This window comes from Phoenix dactylifera, chromosome 10 (genome assembly GCF_051530095.1).
Source record: "Phoenix dactylifera cultivar Ajwa chromosome 10, Ajwa_hap1_PhDact_Kaust_v1.1, whole genome shotgun sequence".
In the NCBI taxonomy this organism is placed as follows: Eukaryota; Viridiplantae; Streptophyta; class Magnoliopsida; order Arecales; family Arecaceae; genus Phoenix; species Phoenix dactylifera.
This window is the reverse complement of record NC_143199.1, coordinates 9,970,030-9,992,072: the sequence shown is the minus strand read 5'-3', so window position 1 is coordinate 9,992,072 and position 22,043 is coordinate 9,970,030. Positions and strand designations below refer to the sequence as shown.

Genomic DNA, 22,043 nt, shown 5'->3' with positions numbered 1-22,043 from the left:
TATACAATAATAGAGTTTTACGGAAGTATACATGTAAATATCAATTTTGAAAGAATATTCATGCAAAATCTAATATTTAGAAGGGTATGCATGTAAAAAAAATTTTAAAAAAAATTAATTCCCCAAAGGGCTACTACGAATTTGCACGAGATGACCGGTGAAACTCGCGGAAATAGGTGCGCTAAATGGATATTTAATTACCAAATCACTGTCGGCGGGCCCGATAAAACGTTCCTGTACGATTAACTGGCGTCCCAGAGCCGTCCCAGAGCATTTTCTTCCTTCGCCGTTGCTTCGTTTGGACCTTGCGGCGCTTCGATTGCGATCCCTCGCACCCTCCGCCCTCCCCGAGTCTACTGGAACCCGCACGCAACCACAGCCCCAAAAAACCGAAATACCAAACAATTTCGAAAAATTTATCTTCCACAATTCCCCGGCCTCCAACCAACCACAATGGAAAAACCCTAGATATTAATCCGGTGAGGGGGAGAGGTTCATGGATTACCCCCTCCATGGCTCCCGCCGCATTCCTCCACCCCCACCGCATCGCGCCCCTTCTCCCTCCCTCCCCCTCTCGCCGGCGCCACCGCCGGATTCTCTTCCGGATGTCCGCGGTGAGGGCGACGGCGGAGGTGAGGCGGCGCGAGGCAGCGAGGGAGGCTCGCAATGGGGCCGCGGTGGTGTGGTTTAAGCGTGATCTCCGCGCCGACGACCACCCGGGCCTCGTTGCTGCCGTGTCTCAGCACCAGACTGTTGTGCCGCTTTACGTGTTCGATCGCCGGATTTTATCCAGTTAGTTCCTGCTGTCCCTTTTTCGTCCTTCTAGATTCTCAATCTTGATTGATTTTATTTTTTTTTAGCAATGCACTGAATGAGTATGGTCACTGAGATATTCAAGTACTCCATGTTTGGTTTTGTTTGCTTTCTAGCTAATGCTTTTGACTGAAGTGGTAAGCTAGTGAGAGCAGAGCAGGTATACATATTATCGGGTCTGAACGGAAGATTGATTTTTTCCTTCATATTAGACATTGTATGTATCAGAGTCGGGATATTTTTATTTGATCAGCTTAAAGTTTTCTTTGAGTAAAGCTCACAAAAGAAGTGACTTGTAGACAAATGTCCTAGATACTCATTATGAGTAAAGCTACTGTGCTACTGGTATGCAGGTTTATTTCATTTGGTGTCATCTATTTTATTATAGAAATACAGCATGTGCAGCAGAATTGGCAGGTGGATGTACGATCCAGAGTTCTAGGGTGTAGAAATACATGTAAAAGGCAAGCGTGCTAATTTATAAATGTCAACATTGTTTTTATATGCTAAGGTGCACTTTGTATTTTTTTTATCAGAGATATTTTTTTTATCTTTTTCATTTTAAGTATTCCTTAGTTTCATTTTCTTTTTTCTTAAGCCCAACCTTAGTTAGCCAGTATTCTAAATTAATAACAAATTGTGAAGTGATACAAAATGGGCATTTGATAATGTTTGAAAGAAGAGAACAAGTAATTTAAGGTTTACATAATATTTTCTAGTCATAATGCATGAGAATCTCTTGAGATGTTTCTTACTTCTGATCTCTGGTAATTTAATATATTCAAACACTCACTGGTAAATGTGATAAAAACTGAAACATATTTTGATACTGCAATATTGTAGTTAAAGAGAGAGGATTTTTTGTCTGATCCAAGGTATATACAGCGCATTCTGAAAGTGAAAATTAAAATTCATGAATTTGAATTAACATAGAAAACTAACTTCGTTGACTAGGACCTCTCTTTATAGTCAACTTTTTGGACCTTGTCATACTACCGCCCAGTTTTCTTTTGTATGCATTAAAACCTATAGACTCATTTAGATCATGTCATGTGACAGTTTTTGTACAATCATCCTTGTCTCCACATTGCATTTGGTAGACATGTCAAGCTTCAATCACTCTCTTGCATGTATTCTTATCTTTTCTCTAGTGATGATATAGTTTTGCATTTGAAGTTAAACAACCTTCTTTTTTCTGGAATAATGGGGTAGCTCATCAGATCCATTCTAGTGTATCATATTGTGCATTTCTATGATTTGGTATACATCATTCATGCCATTTACTCTTTTGTTATCAGGGGATGGTCTACTTATGACACATGATACTCTTTGCAACTTCTATTGTGGAGTCCTCCACTGCATTCTTTGCTGTATCCTTGTGCAATACTTCGATTTTGATTTCTTGCTCTAGTTCTTGCATCTCTTCTTGTATAGGTGTCTTGGTTCTAACCTACTTGTGGTGCATAAGCAATGAAACTACACATCTCCTCTCCCATATCTGTTGGCATCGTTGGACAAATGGAATATAAAAGCCTATTGACATCAAGAGTTGCAGGCTCATGACAAGGTCATCATTATGTTTGCTTGTAAGTATGGTGATGAAATACCTCTTGAGTGTGGCTTCCTTATGCGTAGGTGGAAATGATGGGGTATGAAGTGTAGGATTTTGCTCACTTTTGCTGCTTGCTACCTTACCTCAGAAAACAAGGTAGAAGGGAATGGTTTTTTGGATACAAAAGTTTTCTATGCTTGCACTAGGATTTGGAGAATGAGGTTTGCTGTTAGGCAAGGGGTAATGGGGATTCTAAGATTAAAGCAGAAAGTACAATGTTGGCCCAATATTGAATTTTAGACAGTAATACTTATTTTTCTAGATTAAAGAGAAGATTAAAAGAAGAAAGGGAACAGAAAATAAAGGTTTAATAAGGGATGAGAGAAGAAAAAAGAAGGCACTGGAGAGAGAGAGAGAGAGCAAAATCTGGCCAAAGAAAATACATTCTTTCTCAGTTAAATACTCATACAAATCTGTACTACCCTTTTATCCAGCCTAAAACGATAACTTAATTGCCAAGTTGCCAAATAGCTTAAGGGCTCGTTTGGTTCGCGGGAAGCATTTTCCCTTAGGGCTCGTTTGGTTCGCGAAAAAAGAAGGGGGAAAAGTGTGGTCAACGGGAAAGTAATGAGATGCCTCTTGTTTGGTTGGAGTTTTCAAAGAAGAGAGACGGGAAAGTTGTATTTCCATGGGAATATGATTCCCACATTTCATGGGAAAGTCTGATGCGGGACAGCTGATTTAGAAAAGAATTTAAGAAGGGGAAGGAGGAGGGAAGAGTCTGGAGTCCACCAGATGCCAAAGCAAAGTCCTTTTTTTAATCCAAATATTCTCCCCACAACAATAGACATGAGGGTCTCATATATAGCCCTCTATGTAACTGCCCATGATTCCCACAAAACATCATATAACTACCCATGATCCCCACAACATATCCCACAACATAGCTAAATACAGTCATAACAAGTCAACAACTAACAAGGACGAAAATACATAATAAATAAACCAAAATACATAAGAAATAAAACTAGGGCAGCCAAAGTGCTATGCACGCCGGCGACGCCTATACACATGCTGGAAACGGTGGTCTGTGTCCCCACCAACTCCCCTCAGCTGAGAGGAGTTCGCCTCTGGCGAAACGGAGGTCTGGTAATGCTCCAACAGGTCTGAAGCAAGTCGCTGAAGCTCTTCTCTGCTAATCCAAGTATCATCTGACGGAGGTCGACCATGCCACCTGACTAGATATCGCTGATAACCACCATTCTGTGTACTGATAATCTGATCGTCCAAAATCTGTTCCACTGTGTCTGTGATCTGCGGAGAAATAGGTACAGGAGGCAAGGCAGGAGCAGGAAATAGGGTCTCAAAGTTGGATGTGAGGTCAGTGTCAGGCTCATTGAATGGGTTAGTAGGAATAGTTGTCGGACCTCGGTAGGCAACTAAGTCTTCTACATTAAAAACTGGATTAATCCCAAAATCACTTGGAATATCCACCACATATGCATTAGATCCAACCCGTTTCAGAATTTTGTATGGACCCATACTTCGGGCGTGCAATTTCCTAACGGCTCCTGGTGGAAACCGTTCAGGTCTGATTCTGATCATTACATCATCACCCGCTCGAAATTCTTGATAACGTCGACGTAAGTCAACAGCCGTTTTATATCTCGCATTGTTGATTTCAATTTTCTTCTTAATCTCTTTATGTAAATTTTGCATGTGTTGCGCAAAGGATTCAGCGGTCTCAGAGATTCTATTGTTAGGGGCTACTGGGATAAGATCAACAGGTTTTCGCGGTACATAACCTAAGACAATTTCAAAAGGGCTCAAGCCAGTGGTCCTGTTTACAGAGCTATTGTAGGCGAATTCAGCTATGGATAGAAGAAGATCCCAATTACCTGGGTGGTCACCTACTAAACATCGTAGAAGGGTTCCTAGACTGCGGTTGACCACCTCAGTTTGTCCGTCTGTCTGAGGGTGATAGGCTGTGGAATATTTAAGCTTAGTACTCATAAAGTTCCATAGGGTCTTCCAAAAATAACTAACAAATTTGACATCTCTATCAGTCACTATCGAGGTTGGAAGCCCATGGGGCCTAACGACCTCATCAAAGATAATCCTCGCAACTTTGGAGGCATCAGAAGTCTTGGAAGTGGGTAGAAAATGTGCCATCTTAGAGAACCGATCCACTACCACGAGAATGGAATCATGCTTACTTCTAGTCTTTGGCAATCCTAGCACGAAATCCATACTAATATCCTGCCAAGGACAATCTGGGACGGGAAGGGGCGTATATAAGCCAGTGTTTTGTTTGCGCTGTTTGGATAGATGACAAGTACGACACTGACTAACAATTTTTGCAACATCCCGTTTTAAGCTAGGCCAATAAAATCTTTGTTCGACCATATCAATGGTCTTATTTCTACCAAAATGGCCAGCTATTCCTCCCGCATGAAGTTCCCAAACAAGAAAATCTCTAAGGGATGTTTGAGGGATACATAGCTTGTTTCCTCGGAACAGAAATGCATCAATCACAAGGTAATCACTATTGTCCCTGGTGTGACTTTCTAACACACTAGCATAGATCTCAGCGAAGTCTGGACAAGTTGCATAATCGGCAATCATACGATCAAATCCAGTAACCTTTATGCTTACTGACAAAAGTAGTGCGACACGTCGGCTTAGGGCATCAGCTGCCTTGTTGTCAATTCCTGCTTTATGACATAACACGAAGGTGTATTCTTGAAGAAATTCAGCCCACTTTCCGTGTCGTGAACTCAATCGTTTCTGAGAATTCAAGTACCTCAAAGCTTCATGATCAGAATATAATACGAACTCTTGAGGTAATAGATAGTGACGCCAGTGACGCAGCGCTTGTACAACTGCATAAAATTCTTTGTCATAGGTGGAATATTTTCGTTTGGCATCATTTAGCTTCTCACTGAAGTATGCAATAGGATGTCTGTCTTGGCTTAAGACTCCACCTATACCTAGACCAGATGCGTCACAAGAGACTTCAAAAACTTTAGTAAAATCTGGAAGACGCATTACCGGAGCTTCAGTCATTCTAGTCTTGATCTCTTGGAATGCCCTTGAGGCCGCAACTGTCCAATGAAATTCACCTTTCCGGATGCAATCCGTAATCGGTGCAGTGATCGTACTAAAATTCTTGATGAATCTTCTATAAAAGGTGGCTAGGCCGTGGAAGCTTCGCACCTCAAATAATGTAGTGGGTTCGGGCCATTCAAGAATAGCTTGGACCTTCTGTGGGTCTGCTGAAACACCCTCAGAAGAAACAACGAATCCTAAGAAGGTTACACGATCAGTCATAAATGAACACTTCTTAAGATTCGCATATAGGCTTTCTTTTCTTAGTGAATTGCAAACCAAACGTAGGTGCTCAAGGTGTTGTTCCTTGTTTTTGCTATAAATTAAGATATCGTCAAAGTAGACTACAAGGAATTTACCCATGAAAGGTCTTAGCACTTGGGTCATAATTCGCATAAATGTACTAGGTGCATTTGTTAATCCAAAGGGCATGACTAGCCACTCGTATAACCCATCCTTGGTTTTGAAAGCTGTTTTCCATTCATCACCTGGGCGGATACGGATTTGGTGGTAACCACTCTTAAGGTCAATTTTGGAAAAGATAGTGGCACCTGCCATCATATCAAGCATGTCATCCAATCGAGGTATTGGAAACTGATATTTAACCGTTATCTTATTAATTGCCCTGCTATCCACACACATTCTCCAAGTGCCGTCTTTTTTGGGCGTTAGAAGCGCCGGCACCGCACACGGGCTAAGACTTTCTCGGATGAACCCTTTTTGGAGTAGTTCATCAACTTGCCGTTTCAATTCAGCGTGTTCAATCGGATTTAATCTATAATGAGGCAAGTTCGGGAGAGTCGCCCCTGGAACCAAGTCTATGGCGTGCTGAATGTCACGCATAGGGGGAAGCTCATCAGGAAGGTCCTCAGGAAAGAGATTCCTAAATTCTTCCAGAACATGATGAACTTCCTTCGGAAAATCTACTTGAAAGTCAGGAACAACTTCTTTGGACACTAACACAATGACTATGGATCCTTGGGCTGCTGCTTTCTCAAATTCCTTAGGACTAATGATTTGAAGGCGCTTTTCAACCTTCACATCCTTCTTTCCAGCAATAGAAGGTCTAGGCGGTAGAGGGTTTAGTCGAATTTTCTTTCCTTGGTGAACAAAAGAACAGGAATTGGATTTGCCATAAATGGTCACATCCAAATCATAAAGCCACGGTCTACCAAGGATGATGTGTCCGACGTCCATGGGAATAACATCACACCAGACCTTATCATTATATTCAGAAAAGTTGATTTGGACGAGACAACGCTCAGTGACTGGTATAGCGGTTTTATCCACCCAAGACACATTATAGGGGTTAGGGTGAGGCACTGTCTTTAACTGTAGCTTCTTGACAGTTCTTGTGGATACAACATTGACACAACTCCCACTGTCGATGATAACCTTACAGCCATGTTCGCCATATTTGATATAGGTGTGAAATATGGATCGACGCCTCCAGTCATCATCTTCTCGCTTTGGTTGTGTAAGGACACACCTGACTATGCCTAAAGGAGTGGAACCCTCAAGTGAGTCCGGTTCCTCACCTTCATCTGACTCTTCAGGGTCTATCTCTGGTTCATGGACCAACTCATTCTCTTCATCATTTCTATCTTCTTCGATGACCAATGTTTTCTTAGTAGGACATTGACTAGCTCTATGCCCAAAACCAAAACATCTGTAACACTGATCTCGAGAAATTTTGGGTGGTTCACTTAAAATTCCCTTACTCTTTTGATCATTAATTTTTGGGGACTCGGTCGCTTGATTTCTAATATTAGGCTTACTCCAAGTATTAGTTTGACTACCGTGGGTGTTCTTATAATTGGTCTCCTTAAGATCAAATCGCCTAAAGGTTGTCTTATTAGTATAACGCTCAATGTCTTGGACGAGTTGATAAGCATGTTCTAATGAATTGACCTCACGCAGAATAAGCTCTTTTTGTAAATCATCTCGCAATCCGGACCTAAACCTAGAAAGGGTCAATTCCACACTCTCGCGTGCATCACATCGCATGAAGAACTCATCAAAGCGAGCGATGTACTCAGACACAGGTTTGTTTCCTTGAATCAGTCGTTGCCACTGATCTAACAGGCGACTCTTATAGGATGTTGGGAGATACTTTTCCTTTAACTTCTCCTTCATTTCATCCCATTGTACCACAGGGGGTTGCCTAGCTCTAGCAAGCATATTTTTCTATTGTGTTCCAATGCAACTTTGCGGGACCAGTGAGCTTCATTTTTGCAAAACGAACTCTGCGATCTTCTGATAGATTATACCATTCAAAGTAATGGTCCATATCAGCGAGCCAGTCAATGAAGACTTTTGGGTCGAGACGACCATCATAACTTGGTGCATCGATCTTAATACTGCGCATTACGTGCTCATCTGGTGTCTCACGTGTTCTTAGGTAGTCCCTTTGGTGTTGGGGTCCAAGGCCTCTGGGGCGGGACGGTTCAATCTCACCAAGTTCAGACTCTCCATCGTTGTGAGTAACTTGGAGGTTGGTGATTGAATTTTCAGCCATAGTCAATCGGGTGTTTAGCCTAGTTTCAAGGTCAGTAATTCTTGCCCCCAATCTGGTTTCTAATGCTGCTATGGCATCTAACACTTGTTGGTTTGGGTTGGTCGACATCTCATGTGAGTAAGAGGTACCGCTGCGAGTTGTCATACTCTAGAATTCAAAAATTCTAAACATATAATTAACACTCAGAATAAAATCAACAATCTTGAATAAAAGACGACTATTGATATGGTCTCGGTTACCTTCAAATTAGCACGGGTGATAACAAAATATCAGGACCTTAGGTACTGCTTCCCTTGGTTTGGATCATGCAAAAATCTTTGCAGGTTAATCTAATGAAAGTGGGGTCCTTCAAATTGATTTGGGTTTCACCAGATTCAAGTAAAATTTCCTAGTTGCCTTTCGAGGATTTGAAAATAATTTGTAAGGCTCAATATGTGTTTTCAAGGGGCATAGGCTTTTATAAAATTAAGGTCCTATCTCAAACCGACAACATGAAGTGAAAACAATAATAATCTAAAGATAAACTAGTTTATAGGGAAAGGCTGAAAAATAATTATGTAAAGGAAAGATACGACCTCTTCTTACAGATCTGATTCAGTGAATGAGTTTGGATGTCAGAGTGTAGGATGCAGAACCGGAACCTGACGAGTTGTAGAAGATGCTGCTGAAAAATGGCTGACTGCAGTGTCGTTGTAGAAGTCCAACTCACGGCAGGGTCTGGATCCAACTGTAGAAGCCTGAAAGCCGGGCCCGCGAGGCAATGGGCCAAGGGTTCTATTGGGCTCACATAACAACGGGCCAATGGTTGGGATCGGTCCGCTCGCCTGAAAACAAATTAAAGAGGGGACTCGAAGCTTCTGGAATGGCTTCGGGTCCCTCTGACTCTCTGAGCAGTGGAGAAAAGAGTTGAGGGAGAGCGGGCGGAGAGCGGACGATGGAGTCGGCAACGGAGGTGGAGGTGGTGGCGCGGGGAAAGAGATGGGAGGGAGGTCTCGGTGAGAAGGGAGGGAGAAAAAAAGATTAGGGTTTGAGGGATGAAGTATGGAAGGGAGAAGGGTCTCGGTGAGCTGGAGGGAGAAGAAATGGGAGAACCCGAGGGTTGGGGAAACGGAGGGATGAAAAAGAGGGGAAACAGCGGTGGAGGCGAGCGTTGAGGTGAGCGGCGGCGGCGAGCGAGAAGGGCCTGGCGGCGGAAGGGAGAGGCGGCTCGGCGGCAGCAACAGGGAGCGGCGACAGTGGCGGTGGAGGCGTGGCAGCGAAGCGTCGACGGCGGCAGTGGTGGCGGAACCCTAGATCTAGGGTTCTTCTCCGTCGAGCAACAGGTACGATCTTTCTTGCTCTCTCTTTTTTTTTTTTTTTTTTTTTTTGAACACGGATCCGGGTTAATAGACTGGGTAACGGGTGAGGGACTTACCCGTTAGCTGGTGTTTCTTCAACCTCCCGACAGTTTCGGGAGGTGGTACCGGGCTCTGCGGCTACGGTTGCTGGCAGTTCCCGGTGGCCGATCGTGCCGAAGTCCATGCTAGCAGTGCGGGGGGGGGGTCTCAGTGGTCTGTGGTGGTGGCCGGCGACCGGTCACCTGCTCCGGCACTGGGTTTCCTCGCAGGAATGCCTTCCCGTCTCTCTTCGTGTGCGCGGTGGCCGGCAGACGCTTCGGCGGGTCCGAGGGACAGATCTGAAAGAAGGGCAGCGATGCTCCTCTTCTTTTTGACAGAGGGAGTCACCCGTGGTCCGTCAGCTCGCTCTGGCGTCCGGGGTCGGGTTACCGCGTAGATTTCGTGTGCCCACCGGAATCCTGGGATCCGGCGGTGCTCTGCCATACACTTGGTAGATTTCTGTGGGAGTTTCGGGACAGAGGAGACAACAAAAGATTTTTTTTTTTTTTTTTTTTTTTGCAGACTGTCCCACTGCGTCCCAGAAAATGGCAGTGAAAGAAAGGGAAGGGAAGTAGACTGAGGATCGGGGCGTTGGCACAGAGGCAAAGCCCAACAGTGCTCTGATACCAAACTGATGCGGGACAGCTGATTTAGAAAAGAATTTAAGAAGGGGAAGGAGGAGGGAAGAGTCTGGAGTCCACCAGATGCCAAAGCAAAGTCCTTTTTTTAATCCAAATATTCTCCCCACAACAATAGACATGAGGGTCTCATATATAGCCCTCTATGTAACTGCCCATGATTCCCACAAAACATCATATAACTACCCATGATCCCCACAACATATCCCACAACATAGCTAAATACAGTCATAACAAGTCAACAACTAACAAGGACGAAAATACATAATAAATAAACCAAAATACATAAGAAATAAAACTAGGGCAGCCAAAGTGCTATGCACGCCGGCGACGCCTATACACATTGGTGCGGACACCAGTGCCAGGTCAGCCGGTCGCCACAGGATCCAGCCTACTCAGCGGGTTCCAGCCGATTCAGCCAGCCTGATTTTATTTTAGATTGATTTATTTTATGTTGATTGGGTTTATTTGCATATTGTCATTTGGGTTTATTTGCATATTGTCATTTTAGGAAATTTTTGGAATTATTTTATTTGTAGGGGTTATTTGTTATTTTGTGACCCTATATATATGGGTCCATCCTGATGTTTAGGGTTTGATGAATGATGAAAGAAAATTAGCCTCCTTGTCTTCTTCTTCCCCTTCTCTTTTTCTCTTCTTCTTCTTCCCCTCCTCTTCTTCCCCCTTCCCTCTCATTCCTGCAGTTGTCCTGCATCAGCTTTGGTATCAGAGCAGCCAGGTTTTGCCCCTGTTGCCAAAGCCACGATCCAGCCTATTCTCCCCCTCGGTTCCCACCAACAACCAGAACAGGCTCCACCTTCTCTCCGTCAGTTCTGATCATCAAAGGGGCCATCTCTCTCCCTCCCGGTTTCACCAGAGAAAGGGGAAAGCCCCTTTCGGCAGTACCTCCGGCCGCTGTCAAACCCATGGCCATCTTCTCTGCGGCCGTCTGCAACGTTGCGCTGCCACCCTTGAAGCACCACCGCCCGCCGCTTTTCCATCAGCCGCGCTCCGCCCGACTTCCTCCGCCACGGGCCCACCATCTTCAACCGGCTCCCTCCCGCTCGCCGTCGCTTGTCGCCTCCAGTTGGACGCCGCCGCCGGCTGGAGCCCGTGACCGGCCGCCGACTGTCGCCGCAAACCTAAAGCCGCCGCCGCGACCTCCCCTCCCTTCCGCAGCGCTGCCACGAGGGTCGGCAAACCCTCCCGAAACCGTCGGGAGGTTGGGAGCAGGTTAATGGGTGGGTCCCAATCAGTTAACCCACAACCCGGTAACCCGGGTCCTAAAAAAAAAAAAAAAATCCTCGCACGTGACTTGCACGTGACCAAAAAAAAAAGAAAAAAAAAAGAAAAGAAAAGAGAAAAGAGAAAAAAAAAAAAACTACCTGTCATCTTCCTCGATCGGCCGCCCCTCGCCGAGTCTCCACCGGTCCGCATCGCCTGCACCGAGCCGACGCCACAGCAGTACCGCCGCCGCCGAACACCGACGCCCGAGCCGTCGGCGCCTGAATCGTCACCAGCAGCCGTCGCCGCCTCCGCCGAGCATTCCTCCTCCGAGCGCAGTCCATCCTCCGCCCTCTTCCGCAGCGCCGCTCTCTCTTCCAAGCATCCCGAGGTCTCCGCCGCTTCCGCCACGGTGATTGTCAGCCGCCGAGCGCCCCACCGAGCCGTCGCCGCTCGAGCAGAACCCCCGCGCGCCATCCTCCACTACCGCCTCCGCCCCGACCGCCTCCGCCTTCACTGCGACCCGTCGACGTCTCCCGTGAACGACACCGGAACCAACGCCTCCGCCTTCCCGTCCTCGCTCGCCACCCTCTTGTCTTCCCCAAAATCCCTTCTTCACCGCCGTCAACCTCCCTCCCGACATTTTCCCCTCTTCACAACACGGCCATCATCTAGCCCACTTCTGCACCACCCTCTCTTTCTAGCCTGTGGGCCTTTCGGGCCCAGCTACACCCCAGCCGCCCGGCCCCTCTTTCGCGGGCCCTACTTTCAGGCCCGCCTCTGTGCATCACAACCCCACCCTCTATTCAAACAGGCCGCCGTCGCCGGACCTACCAAATTGCTTTGCACAGGCCCGCCGAGTTGCTGAGATCAACCCCAATTGGAGTCGTTTGACAAGCCTACTTGCTGTGCAGCGCTTCTGGTCGTCACCCCAACCCAGATCAGGTTTCTTCCCTTACTACAAATTTTATTTGTTTGTCTAAATTTAGAATTAATTAACTCTTATGTGCTCTATTGATATTGCTTCCTAAAATTCAACACATCCACTCCAAACAACCCCAAAACCCTAGTAGTGGCCTGTCTTTGTTATTAATTGTAGGGCTACCTAATCTTTGGAAGTTCTTTGAGGCTCTGTGCAATCCTGCAACACACTGAAAACTAGTACTATTTGACTGCAACTACTTATCTGAATTTGTTACGTAATTCAAAGCCAATTTCAATTGCTTGAGTTAGCTTCCGATTATATTAAGTATCTACTTTGCAATTTTGAATTCATTTCATGCATTAGGTCTACTTAGGAACATTTATAGTTGGTCGGATCATACATTTTGACATTCATTTTATGCATCTACGTAGTGGTCGTGACGCATCTCATCCTGAGTCCCAATTAGGCATGGATTCCAAAATCGAAGCCCTATTAAAAGCTATCCAAGACACTAATGCTCAAGTCCAAAACACTAATGCCCAAGTCCAAAAAACTAATGCTCAAGTCCAAAATACCAATGCCCAAGTCCAAGCAAACAACTTTGATAATAGGCATGTTCCAGGTCACCATTATGCCTACCCTCGCCCTAGAGGACCAGGTCCCTTTCCTAATTTGAATAGAGGTTACTGACATAACGTAGAACCCAGAGCTCTTCGTGACCCTGATGAAGACGTAATGAGAGGCATTAGGGTGGAAGCCCCCACTTTTGACGGTCGTCTTGACCCGAAAGTCTTCTCCGATTGGTTACACGAAATGGACCACTTCTTTGAGTGGTACAATCTGTCTGAGAACAAAAAAGTTCGATTCGCTAGAATGAAACTCCTTGGTCGAGCTAAGCTGTTTTGGCAAAACACTGAACAACTATTAGCTAGGAGACATCAACATGAAATAACTGATTGGGTAGAGATGAAAGAGAGACTTAAAGAAAAATACCTGCCCCTTAACTACCAAGACGATCTCCTAAACCGATGGAACACTAAGTCCACATTTGTAAGGCGCCCTGACACACGGAGCACTCCCACCGGCCATAATTCCTTAGGGTCCAAACCTTCTGTAGGGTCTACTACTCATAGGCCCCCTCCTATTGCCCATGTCACAGGCCGAGACACTAATGGCAAGGGAATGCTTGGTGAGCCTCCCAAACCACATTCCAACATTCGGTGTTACAAATGCCAAGGTTTTGGTCACGTTACCTCCCAATGTGCGAACAAATTTTTCGTTATTGCTCAGCAAGAGCAGGGAGGTGACATAGATGACTTAGAGGAGCAAATCTATGAACCAAACCTCGATGACATTCAGGACATTGAGGAAGAGTGTGATGACAAACCTGAAACCCTAGAATGCACCCACACTCTACCTAGCTCGCTTGCACAGTCAGATAACGAGTCTGACCAGTCTACCATGAGTGTAGTTGGATATGCCCTCGCACAACCCATCGAAATTGATATTAGGATTTCTGAGCCTGCATATGCATTTACACAACACATTCATAAGTTGTATCAGGAAATCCATAAGGGCATTCATGCATGTACTGCTCAGTATAAGATGCAAGCTGATTTCAGTGCTAAAGAATTTCAAACTTGGGGTTACGTAATGATCCATCTTAAGGAATTGCATTCTCTTAGTATTGGACCATTCAGGGTGTTGCACAAGGATGGCACTGACGCCTATGCCATTGACTTTCCATTTGATTTCGGTCATAGCCTTACTATTAATATTAAAGATTTGGTTGCAATCCCTGATGACTCTTTTGCTGCACACTTTCCTGCGCCTGATGTTTATCCTATTATTGATTCCATGCCATCTTCGTTTTCTTTTACCCCCCATCGAGCACAAAAAGAGTATATTGATTCTATTTTAGCCGAGTAAATAGTTTTTACCAGTGATGGAGGCATCCAACATTTCCTGGTTCGTTGGCGAGGACGACCAAGGTCCGGCTACACTTGGATCCAGCGCGAGGAGATACCGTCGATTGACCCGGACTTGTTGGAGTACTACCAGGGCTTTACCGAGCCGCTTTCGTCGAGGTCGACTTCTTTCCATCCGAGGAGAGTTGGTGCGGACACCAGTGCCAGGTCAGCCGGTCGCCACAGGATCCAGCCAGCTCAGCGGGTTCCAGCCGATTCAGCCAGCCTGATTTTATTTTAGATTGATTTATTTTATGTTGATTGGGTTTATTTGCATATTGTCATTTGGGTTTATTTGCATATTGTCATTTTAGGAGCTTTTTGGAATTATTTTATTTGTAGGGGTTATTTGTTATTTTGTGACCCTATATATATGGGTCCATCCTGATGTTTAGGGTTTGATGAATGATGAAAGAAAATTAGCCTCCTTGTCTTCTTCTTCCCCTTCTCTTTTTCTCTTCTTCTTCTTCCCCTCCTCTTCTTCCCCCTTCCCTCTCATTCCTGCAGTTGTCCTGCATCACACATGCTGGAAACGGTGGTCTGTGTCCCCACCAAAGTCTTTCCCATGAGAAACATGGGAAAGCTACTTTCCCATGAGGCGGGAATCATTCCATTTTTACTTTTTTCCAAATTGGCCCTTCAGCATTAAAGAAGCATTAAAGAGGCATTAAAGATCTAATTTTTATTAAGGGCATAATAGGAATTATACATAACTTTTCTAGGAAAGTGGATGACCAACCAAATATAAGCACTTTGAAAATTTGTCATTTTTCCATGGTCAACCAAACATGCCAAAAGTACTTTCCTAGGCATCCTCTTCCTAGGAATTTGTTTTCCAGGAATCATATTCCTAGGAGGGAAAATGCTTCCCGCGAACCAAACGAGCCCTTATAGGAATATAATTCCTGGGAAATAAATTCCCAGGAAGATGATGTCTAGGAAAGTACTTTTGGCATGTTTGATTAACCATGGAAAAGTGACAAATTTCCAAAGTGCCTATGTTTGGTTGGTCATCCACTTTCCTGGAAAAGTTATGTATGATTCCTATTATGCCCTTAATAAAAATTAGATCTTTAATGCCTCTTTAATGCTTCTTCAATGCTGAAGGGTCTTTTTGGAAAAAAGTAAAAATAGAGTTATTCCCGCCTCATGGGAAAGTAACTTTCCCATGTTTCTCATGGGAAAGACTTTCTCATGAAATGTAGGAATCATATTCTCATGGGAATACAACTTTTCCATCTCTTTCCTTTGAAAACTCCAACCAAACAAGAAGCATCTCATTACTTTCCTGTTGACCACACTTTCTCCCCTTCTTTTTCCGCGAACCAAACGAACCCTAAGTAACTAGTAACTTGAGGTTTATATGACTTGCAAGCGAAGAAATTTGATGGCCAAGTAACTTGAGGCTATTAGACTAAGTAAGTGGACAATTAACTTGAAGTCCAATAACTTAAAAACCAAATAACCTAGGACTAAGACTCTAAAACAATGATAGACTTAATATATGATTAGATTTGGACCATTCATTCTTAGGGTTGATACTGACTTGACAAAAAACTCCTCATGTCAGGATCAAAGACTAATACACCCTTTCATGCTATCGATCAGACAATCGAATTCCTTCATCGCTTCTGGGCCCTCAATCTAAGGTTCACTATCTCGCTACTAGACCTTATATTGGTGCCGCGCTGGTATAGTATTGGTACGCTATATGGAGGTCGGTTCAGTGTGCCGATACTTGATATCCCTTCTGTACCGAGTTTTGGTCTGGTACTGGCACGGTACAATATGCATGGTATGGGGATGTGCACACTGGCATGGTGAACCATATCTCTACTATTGCACCATATGGGTGCTGATATTATTATTGGTTTCTGTATTTTTTTGTTCCTGCTTTCTTGCAAAAACATCCATTTTAGATGTATGTGTCCTAGTAGGCAATAATTTTTCTAGAAGGCTTATTCCATCTGATCTGTTGTACAAGTTGAATGGTGTCACATTGACCAATGTTGAGGATGATAGTGTTATTTTGATGATTAACACAATGATTGAGGAAATATTTAATTAGTATTACAAGTTAATGTGATACATCACTACTGAGTTCGACACTCTCGATACATTAGAAGAATGAGTTCAAGATGTCTTTCAACGATTAAGAATGAGATTAAATTTGTGATAGAAAAGGGATAGAAAATTCTAAATTCTAATTTAGCAAAGTTTCAAGTAAAATGTACTCTTAAGGGCAAAATAGTAATTTTAATTGTTAAAAGTATGTAGCACTACCATGGCATACATTTAAAACTGCTTGAAACATATTTCATTGATTGTATGGATAAGTCTAACCTCAAGATGCAGCAAAGTGTGAAATGAGTCGACTCCAACATCGGTGGAGTCGACCCTGGTACATCATGGAACCATCAGGCACACCTCTGCAAAAATGGCACGGATGAACAGTAGTGGAGTCGACCCCAAGTAAGCTTGAGTCGACCCCAGAAGATGAGCCGACCCCAAGGAACCTTGAGTCGACCCCAGCTTCAAGCCTCAAGAAAACAAGTCTCTGGAATTTACTGAGAGGGCCGACCCCAACTTTCCTTGAGCCGACCCCAGATGGAGCCGCCCCCAGGAATGCTTGAGTCGACCCCAACTGGACATAAGTCGACCCCAAGGCTATGTCGTTCAAAATTGTGTCTCTGGAATCTCTGAGGGGGTCAACTTGAGTCGATCCCACTATGGCTTGAGTCGACCCCAAAAGGAGTTGAGTTGACCCCAGTGAAAAACAGCTGAAATATAAGGTTCTGTGTTTCTAGAGAGGGCCGACCCCAATGTAGCAGGAGTCGACCCCAGTGAAAGTTGGGTCGACCCCAGTGAAAGTTGAGTCGACCCCAAGTATGATGAACAGTGGTTTGAGTCGACCACAGGAAAGTTTGGGTCGACCCCAGCACGGGCAGAAGCATAACGGCTAGTTCTGCAGAAGTACTTTTTGACCTCCCAACAGCAAGTAACGGCTAGTTTTTGAAATCTAACCAATGGGGGGTGACCAATGGATGAGGGAAAGTATTTAAAGTGACACTATTCATCAGAGAAGATATCCTTTTGCAAAGAAATCAAAGCTCATTCAAGAAAGAAAAAGCCCTAGCATTCTTCATTCAAATGCTTCACTCAAAGAGACAAAAGAAAGTGGTTGAGTAGATTCTAAGAGACATTAAGAGCTCCACCAACCCTTGAAGAGTGAAACAATTTTGACAAAGAAGAGAGAAGTCTCATCAAAGCGATAACTATATTCTAAACTCTTCTTTGTAGCTCATAGTTGTTATATTTGCTAATCTAGGAGTTTCAACTTTCTTCTTTTTCTTAATCACCTTGTAAAGGTTTGTTGGTGAGCCCGTAAAACCAACGGTGTAGGTTTGTTGGTGAACCCGTAAAACCAACTGTGAAGGTTTGTTGGTGAGCCCGTAAAACCAACATAGGTTTTTGGTGATCCCGAAAAATCAAAGTGTAAAGGTTTTTGGATTGTGAGCCCGGAAAACAATCCAACTGTAATCTGCGGGATTATAGTGAATTCCCAAGGGGTCGCTTGGGGAGTGGACGTAGGTGCTTAGGAGAGCACCGAACCACTATCTTCTTGTGTGTTTGCATTGTGTATTGTTTTAACTTCACTTACTCATCAATTAACTCAATCAAGGTAGTAAAAAATTTAGAGAAACCAATTCACCCCCTCTTTTGGCTTGTCACCTTGGGCAACAAGTGGTATCAGAGCAAGGTGCTCTCATAGTATTTGTTGATCTCACAATCAAGAGACAAAGATCATGATAACCCAAGTAGGATGTTCTATGAACGAGGGGCAATCCACAAATAGACCTCCTCTGTTTAATGACACTAATTACACATACTGGAAAGCTAGGATGAGGATATTCATTTAAGCTCTAAACTATGACTTGTGGAATATCATAACTAGAGGACCACACACACCCACAATTAGTATAGAGGGCACAATCATTCCCAAACCAGAAATGGATTGGAATGAGAGTGATAGAAGACTAGCACAACTAAATGCTAAAGCAATTAATGTACTTTACTGTTCACTAGATGTAAGTGAATTTAATAGAATATCTACATGCATCTCCGCGAAAGAAATTTGGGATAAACTGGAGGTCACACATGAAGGAACTAATCAAGTTAAAGAGTCAAAAATAAATATATTAGTACATAAGCATGAGTTGTTTAAAATGGAATCCACTGAGTCCATAACTGAAATGTTTACTTGATTCACGGAAATCATAAATGGGCTAAAGAGCTTAGGAAAGTCTTATACTAACTCTGAACTAGTGCGAAAAATTCTCAGGTCTCTACCAAGAGTTTAGGAGGCCAAGGTAACTGCAATTCAAGAAGCAAAAGACCTCAATACACTGCAATTGGAAGAACTTCTAGGATCACTCATGATCCATTAGTTGACCATGAGGCAAAACTGAGAAGATGAGGTCAAGAAAAGAAAGACCATTGCCTTGAAGTCTACCACTCCAAAATAGGAAACTGAATCAGAAGAATCTGATGATGAGGAGGAATATGATGAAGAAGGAATAGCTATGCTTGCAAGAAAATTTAGAAAATTTATGAGAGGAAAGAAGAAATTTCATAAAAGGAAGCCCTTCCTCAAAGGTAGCTCAAGCAAGAAAAAGGGTAAGGACAAAGAAAAGGAAAGGGAAACGCCAATTTGCTATGAGTGTAACAAGCCCGGGCATTTCAAGATAGATTGTCCGGAATTGAAATGGATGACAAGAAAACTTAAGAAGAGGAACCTTATGGCTGAATGGAGTGAAAGTGAGGAGTCAAGTTCGGAAGAGGAAGATCAACAAGAGACGGCCCAAATCTGCTACATGGCCAATGACGATGAGGTAGATTCTGAACTTGAATGTGATTTTACAGTAGAAGAGTTACATGATGCATTTTTAAAACTCATGGAAGAACACAAGAGATTAATCAATAAAAATAAAGTTCTAAAAGATGAAAATCAATCTCTTATCAAAGAAAAGCTAAAACTATCTAATGACTATGAAACATTAAGTAGGAGATTCACCAATGAAACCAAAAGTCAAATTGCTGAAAATGTCAAGTTAAAAGAAGATGCAGAAAAATACAAATCCTTAGTGGACAAGTTTACACTTAGCTCAACTAAATTAAATATGATTCTTGATAGTCAAAAAGCTGTATATGATAAAGCTGGGTTAGGATATAAAACAAATAGGAAGCAAAAATACTCAAAGAACATATTTGTGAAAGCCAAAAATGAAAATATAACTTGTCATTGTTGCAATAAAGTAGGACATAAAGCATATGAATGTAATTATAAAAAGTCTAGCTACAACAAATTGAGTGATAATTATAAGCTAAAATCCAAGAAGATTTGGGTTCCAAAAGGAACATCAAGTACTAACCCTAAAGGACCCAACATAGTTTGGGTACCTAAAGCATATTCTTGATCTTGATTGCAGGGGTGTCTTGCAGCTAATAAGGGGGATAAACGATGGTATCTAGATAGCGGTTGTTCAAGACACATGATAGGTGACGTAGAACAATTTGTCACCTTGGAATCTAAGAAAGATGGAGTGGTAACCTATGGAGACAATGGAAAAAAACTTATCATTGGAAAGGGTAAAATTTATATTACTCCATCCACCTTTATAGAAAATGTTTTATTAGTTAATGGTCTGAAACATAACCTACTTAGCATAAGTCAATTTTGTGATAAAGGTCTTAAAGTCACATTTGAAGCCTTAGTATGCATAATCACAAATCCTAAAGATAATAGCATTGTACTTATAGGATAAAGGCATGGAAATATTTACATGGTAGATCTTCATGATTTAGGCAAGAAAAATGGATTATGCTTAATTACTAATGAAGAAAGGAAAAGTGAAACAAGTTGGCTTTGGCATCGTAGACTAGGACATGCTAGTATGGACTTAATATCAAAACTAGTCAAGATGGATTTGATAAAAGATGTGCCAAAATTGATCTTTGAAAAGGACAAGATCTGTGGACCATGCTCATTAGGAAAGCAAACAAAATCATCATTCAAATCAAAGAATATAGTATCAACCACTAGGCCTTTTGAACTCATACACATGGATCTATTTGGACCTACTAGAACTGCGAGTCTAGGAGGAAAAAAGTATGGACTGGTTATAGTAGATGATTTTTCAAGATATACATGGGTTTCATTTCTTGCACATAAGAATGAAGCATTTTCAGCATTCTTAAAATATTATAAAAATATCATAACTGAAAAGAAGCTCACCTTAATAGCAATTCAAAGTGATAATGGAACTGAATTTGAAAATCAACACTTTGAAGAATTTTGTAATGAAAACGGTATCTCACATCAATTTTCAGCACCTAGAACGCCTCAACAAAATGGGGTTGTTGAAAGGAACAATAGGATATTGGCAGAAATGGCACGCAAAATGTTGTGCGAGTCAAATCTTCCAAAGTACTTTTGGGCTGAAGCTATAAGTACTGCTTGCCATATTTTAAATCGTGTTTTAATACGACTTATAATCAAGAAAACTCCTTATGAACTTTGGAAGAATAAGAAACCAACTGCTAAATATCTTAGAGTATTTGGATGTAGATGTTTCATTTTAAACAATGGCAAGGAGGATCTAAGTAAATTTGATACCAAGTCAGATGAATGTATCTTCTTAGGATACTTTACATCTAGAAGGACATACAGAGTGTTTAACAAAAGAACTCTTGTAGTTGAAGAGTCAATTAATATCATTTTTGATGAGTCTGATAGTGAGTCTCCTAAGAGAGAAAATACTCTTGATGATGATGCAGGAATTATTGACTTTAAAAAATTGAATCTTGATGACGTGCCAAATTAAGAAAAGAAAAATGATTGCGTGCCACCACAATCTCAAGACTTGCCAAAGGATGGAGGTACGCACATGGACACCCTAAAGACTTAATCATTGGTGATCTATCTCAAGGGGTAAGAACTCGATCCTCTCTTAGAAATTTAAACGACTATCTTGCTTTTGTTTCACAAATAGAACCTAAGACTTATGAAGAAGCTGAAAAAGACATAAATTGGATAAATGCTATGCAAGAAGAATTAAATCAATTCAAAAGAAGCAATGTATGGATATTAACTGAGAGACCAAAGCATAACTCTGTAATTGGAACAAAATGGATCTTTAGAAATAAATTAGATGAAAATGGGGTAGTTATAAGAAATAAAGCTAGACTTGTAGCTAAGGGATACAATCAAGAAGAAGGGATAGATTTTGGGGAAACATTTGCTCTCGTGGCCAGATTAGAAGCTATTAGATTACTTCTAGCTTTTACATGCTTCATGGATTTCAAATTGTATCAAATGGATATAAAAAGTGCCTTCTTAAACGGTTTTATAGAGGAAAAAGTATATGTAGAGCAACCTCCTGGTTTTGAGAATCATGAATTGCCAAATCATGTGTTTAGATTACATAAGGCATTATATGGATTGAAACAAGCACCTAGGGCTTGGTATGATCGACTAAGCAAATTTCTACTGAATAATGATTTCTGTTACGGGGGAACTAAGCCGCCATGCTCCACGTGACCGGCACGCGCGCCCATGAAGACTACGGCTGTCCTTTGATCCAGCAATCCGACCCCGAGTCGGACATCTTCGGCTCCACAGCCCGACCTCAAGTCGGCTGCCCTTCGATCCAGCAGTCCGGCCCCGAGTCGGACATCTTCGGCTTCGCAGCCCGACCCCGAGTCGGCTGCCCCTTAATCTAGCAATCCGACCCCAAGTCGGATATCCTCAGCACCGCAGCCCGACCCCGAGTCGGCTGCCCCCTGATCCAGCACTCCGACCCCGAGTCGGAGATCTCTTGATAACGACAGGCTGCTTCCCAGAGGCACGCCGAGGCCTCCTA

The 22,043-nt window shown here is 42.9% G+C and overlaps 1 long non-coding RNA gene across 1 annotated transcript; it reads left to right on the top strand.

The window, feature by feature from the left end:
- The first annotated feature begins 240 nt into the window (after positions 1-240).
- LOC103699536 (uncharacterized) lies at positions 241-1,315 on the top strand. The gene is made up of 2 exons (XR_015969256.2): positions 241-792; positions 1,167-1,315. It is a non-coding gene; the product is annotated as an uncharacterized LOC103699536 (long non-coding RNA).
- Positions 1,316-22,043: the final 20,728 nt, after the last annotated feature.